This window comes from Ursus americanus, chromosome 23 (genome assembly GCF_024610735.1).
Source record: "Ursus americanus isolate L20-20 chromosome 23, mUrsAme1.1.p, whole genome shotgun sequence".
NCBI classification, from domain to species: domain Eukaryota; kingdom Metazoa; phylum Chordata; class Mammalia; order Carnivora; family Ursidae; genus Ursus; species Ursus americanus.
This window is the reverse complement of record NC_142149.1, coordinates 17,795,001-17,800,370: the sequence shown is the minus strand read 5'-3', so window position 1 is coordinate 17,800,370 and position 5,370 is coordinate 17,795,001. Positions and strand designations below refer to the sequence as shown.

At 46.8% G+C, this 5,370-nt stretch overlaps 1 non-coding gene across 1 annotated transcript; it reads right to left on the bottom strand.

Annotated features, from left to right (window-relative positions):
- Window positions 1-416: 416 nt before the first annotated feature.
- On the bottom strand, window positions 417-520 carry LOC123803277 (small nucleolar RNA U13). The gene has a single exon (XR_006782811.1). It is a non-coding gene; the product is annotated as a small nucleolar RNA U13 (small nucleolar RNA).
- Between the last annotated feature and the right edge of the window lie 4,850 nt (window positions 521-5,370).

Sequence of the window (5,370 nt, the reverse complement as noted above, 5' to 3'; positions counted from 1 at the left end):
CACAGCCAAAGAAGTGCTGTGAAGGAAACAGAATGAGAGAGTGCTGTGAGAGGAAACGGTGCAGGCCTTCTGTAGACTGGGGAGTCAGCACAGGCCTCTCTGAGGAAGTCACATTTGGGGTGTGTGTGCATGCGTGTGTGTGTGTGTGTGTGTGTGTGTGTGTGTGTGTGAGACAGAGGCCCTAGCAAAAGAGCATTCCAGGTAAGAGAAATAGAAAAAACAAAGGCCCGCAGGAAGAAACTAGGGACCATTTGGAGGAGCCTTATGAAGGAGGGTGCGGTGAGGCTAGGGACTGGGACTGGCCACACTGCGGGGATCCACATACAACATGTTAAGAACTTTGGAGTCGATCCTCAGTGCAATGAGAAACCAGTGACAGGGTGTTTGTCTGTTTGTTTGTTTGTTTGTTTTCTTTACGTCAGACAGGTAATGTGCTGAGGTCATAACAAGGTTTGAGGGAGGCACATGTCACACAACGGCGTGAACACCCAATCATCATGCTTATGAACTACAAAAGGATCCAGTGACGGGTTTTAAGCAAGACAGTGACATAATCCAACTGAAGTCTGAGAAAGATCACGCTGGCATGCTGCGTGGAGGAGGACTGAGTGGCCTGGAGTGGAAGGCAGCAGCAAACTGCAGTCACCTCGGAAGGCTGGCGGGGGCGGGGATGGACATGTGTCTCGGGAGTAGCGAGGTGAGGTCATGAGCATGAACTGGCTATCAGGAGGATAAGCAGGGTTTTTGTCAAGGTTCACTCTGAGGTCTGGAAATGCCATTTTGGAGATAGGAAAAACTGAAGGAGGAGCAGATTTGGGGCAGCAGGGGTGGATCAGGAGTTTACAGCACTGTGGGCAAAGGGAAGGTGGGGCATGTGTGGCTAGGACTAAGAAGAGATACCTAAGGTTCACGAGGCACTTGTGCACTAAATAGTCATGGCGTGCTAACTGCATAAAAGGTACGAAGTATTCATGACGTCCTAAACCCTCATAAGGCACATAAGGCACTAAATATACCAAAGGCACTAATACTCAGGATAGACTCAATGGACAAGGGCACTCAATATTCATGAGGTTTTCATATGACACTTTGGTGACATCTATTCTCGTATGGTCCCTGTGTACTCTGCCCAAGATAGACACATATACTCATGGCTGCCCAGGAAGCTAATTAGCAAGTTACAGCTATGGCCCCGCACACTCCTTCCTACGTCTGCCATCGGCCCAGGGCACCTTCCATCTGTGGGTCCCCTTCTTTGAATGTCAACGCTGGTCCTTGTAATTTCAGCAGAGAAGCCTGATGTAGCAGAGAGAAATCCAGAATACATAAACATCGCACACCCCAAATTCAGGTAGTGTGTTCCTTCCACTCTGTTTGTACCCTACCCTAAGTTGATAAAGTAGTCCCATCCCTTTCCATTGTTTCTTGCTGTATGTTTTAATTTGACTTAATAAACCATGTGATTTGGGCATTGAGCATGATCCTTTCTCTTCTTTTGTTAGAGATTTTATTTATTTATTTGACAGAGAGAGAGAGCACAAGCAGGGGGAGCGGAGAGGGAGAAGCAGCCTTCCTGCCAAGCAGGGAGACTGATGTGGGCTCAATTCCAGGACCCTGGGATCATCACCTGAGCTGAAGGCAGATGCCAACCAACTGAGTCACCCAGGTGCCCCTATTCTGTGACCTTAGGGATAGCTCACCTGATCATGAACTTGGGGGCTACCTTCGCAGTAAGATGATTTTCCACATGACAGAAGTCATGGGCATATATTTTTTTTGCAGTGAGGTAGCATGTTTAAAGCAGTGTGTTGGAAAGGTTATATGGCAGCTGAGTGTGGATGGATTGAAGCAGGAAGACTGACGGTAGAACTGAGGTAAGTCCTGGCTAGATGCTCTGGGACCCTAACTCAGTGTGGGAGCACTAGAATAAAAGAAGGGGGTGGATTTGAAGAAACATTGTAAAGGAAATATCAGCAGGATCTGCGGTATACTGGATTTAAGGAAGACCTTGTGGATAGAGTCAAAGACCTTTCAGAACTTCAAAGGTGGAGAGTGAAGGGAGTGTCAGATCCACTGAATTAAATGGGGAGAAACAGAGGAAGAACTGGCTTGGAGATGAAAACTGTTAGATTTTAGACCAGTTAGCTGCAGGTGCCCAAGGGGCCTGGTCAGTTCCAACGGCCTTGGCATTGATTGATCCTTCTCTCTATTCCCTACATCCGTGTAGTTGCCAAGTCCTGTTGCTCTTTCTCATGAAAAGATCTCCTGTCTCTTGCTTTCTCTTCGTGCTTACACTATTGCCATGTTTCCAGTTCAGGTTCTTGTCCTTCTATCTCAGGCTCTTACAATACCCCTCTAGCTGGTGTCCTCTCAGAGACATCTTGACATTGAAACATTCTGCTTCTGCAAAGCAAAGAGAGCCATGGTGGGGGGGAAGTTTACATATTGTTCTAAATGTACCACATGGCTTGTTATGCCTTTGCTCCTCTTGGTGCCATTGTGGATAGCTAGGGAGAATCCTCCTCGTTCTGTTTTCCCCCATGCCAAGCACTAGATCCAGGAGAGTTGGGAGGACTGAGGAGCTTTGCTGCACTCAAGACAACTGGTCTGAAACTCTCCCATTGATGATTTGCTAATGTGAAGGGGACACAGGCCATGAGAGATGGGCAAGGTCCTGCAGCCACAGCCCAGTAAGGACACCACATGACCCTGGGGGATGATACTGAAGGCAGGTACCCAGCAAATAGTTGTCTCATGTTCTTGTCCGTTTGGGGGTTAGGCATGGAGAATGTCAGATGAGGGTATGGCAGGGAAGAGTCATCCCAGGAATGGAGTAGTAACGAGGCTCCATGGTAGAAGAGGTCAGAGTTAGGGGCAGGCAGGGAAGGCAGCCGAGTCAGTTCTGGGAACAAAAACTCATAGCCTGAGTAGACAGTAAAGGATGGAAGAAGCAGGCATGAATGAACCATGGGTTAGGCAAGCAAGCGGTCAAATTCAGGGGTCCTAGGACAGAAAGACCAAGTGGGTAGACAGACCAAGTCTAGTCTGAGAAATCAAGTGTCAGAGAGCAGGAACCCGGGCTGGGAAACTGGACAGCAACAGGTGAGGCACTGGGCAGAGAGCTGCACCTCAAAGGTCAAGAAGTCCCCCAAACAGAAAAGAGCAGCAAAAATCCAGCCAAAACTATTTGAAGTCAAGGGGGAAGGGGTGTTGATTTCCCAGTTAGGACCAGACCCATTTAAGGGTGCGGGTTTCTTATAACTTGACAATGGTTTTTCCATTATCATCCTGTCTCTTGCCTGGCCAGGGATGCTTTTTGAGGCTTACAGAAGTAACCATGAGCGTATTCCTAGTATTTATCCCTATGCTGGTCTGAGTTCAAGGATTACTTAGTCATTCCTCTGGGAATGAAATCAGCCCGTGTATCTCCCAGGGTGAGAGGATGGGGAAGAGACACTTGGAGCTACCCAGGCCAGTGGCTCACTGCAGATGACCAGTTCCAACTCCTTGTCATCAAAAGCTTGAGATCTAAGAAATGCCTCCATGCAAGCAAGACAACTGGAGGCTGTAAAGAGGGCTGATGAGGATTTTGTGGGAGCCAAGTCTTCCCTAACTTACCAATCAGGCATCAGCTATCTCTGCATTCCCTGAGAACAGAAGAAAAATGGGTGCAAAGTGACCTATCTGATAATGTTTTCAAAGCATTCTTCAATTAGTTTATTTTCATGTATTCTTTTATCCCATCACTAGAGTTTAAGAATTAAAAGCTGAGATTGAGCCCCAGCTCAGCCTTTAGCCGAGTGGCCTCAGGCAAATTGCCTTGTCTCTCTAGGCCTCATTCTCCTTATCTGGAAAAAGAGGAAATTGGAATTAATGATTCCTAAGCTTCCTTCCAGCTCATCCCTATCCCCAGTGCTCTACACACTCCCCCACTCCCCAGAGCACACTCATACTCAGCAGGGAGAACTGGGTCCTGTTATTACTAAATGAATGACTAGGTCACCTAGGAATCCAGACTGAGAAAGGGTCATCGAATAAAAATAGTTATTGATGTGAGTTCTTATCTAACATCCCCTTGAAGGAGAGGTCTTATAGCAATTTTAAAAATTGTCAGTCCACTTGACCTACGTTGTTCATTATCATCACTTACTATCTCTCTAAAGTCTTTATTATGCATCTAAATGATGATAATGGCTTAATAGTTTAGAGCAAATTGGAACCATGATGTCACAAAGCCATACAAGGGGGTAGCAAAGATGCTGTCATTAAATAAGCCCCTGCTTTTTTAAAACAGATGAAGAAATTTGTTAGGACCAAGTGTTTTGTGCAGTCACAGAGGTTGCGAGAGCTGCTAAGCGGCGTTTCTGCATCATGAATCCACGCCTTCCATTTCCAAATGCAGGGCCTCTGTCCTGCAAGAACACAGATCCAGGACTACACCGTCCCAGAGGTGGCCGTCTTTCTGCAGCTGGGAGCGGCAGGTTGGGTTGGGGTGCCCAACAGATTAGATATTGTGGAAGTACCCCAACCCCACTATGCCATACTTAAAAGCCCAGCTGGTTCTTTGTCCCATATATTCCCCTTTTTACTCTAAAATGTGAGACTGCTCTGCAGGAAAGCCAATCCGTATGTTTCCGATTTCATTTACACTAAATTTCTCCAAAGTGCTCTCTGACATCTCCAAGCTTCACACATTTTCTAGCAGTAAAGAGGGAGATGTCACCTGTGGGGAGATTGGGAACAGATAGAGCTTCCAGGCACCCACTGGGATTGTCCTCTTTAGGAAAATGTTGTCTCCCATCCTTAGGGTGGACACTGCACCTGGCTTCAACTCCACACACCAGCTCCAGCTCTAGCCAAGGTGACAGTTATAACACCTGGGCTCGCCAGCATGGGACCCCATCCAGAACACAGAACATAATAAAGCCAGGAATGAACTTGATCCTTGACAGCTGGGCCAGGGCATGAAGTAAGGTTGGGAGAGAAACAATAATTCTTTGGTGCTTCATGAGTATTTCATTGAATACTTCAGCAGGAGGGCTTAGGTATTCCCTCAGGACAAACCTGACTATAACAGTAAGAGTAAAAGCATGAGCTGGGATAACATGATGGGCAGCCCTAGTCGGAGAGATGACATGGAGACAAGGAAGCATGGTGGAAGGTGCTGTGTGGAACCCAAACCTGGGTTCAAGCTTGGATCTGACATTAAGCCCAGAGACTTTAGGCAAATTACTTAACTCAGAAAACCTGGACCCCAGAAGATTATTGTAAGCATTTTCAATGAGGCAATGTGTACGACAGGACAATTAACAGGCACTTAATAAATAGCAGGGAGTAGTATATTATCTGAAAGTAAAATGCCGTGTGTTG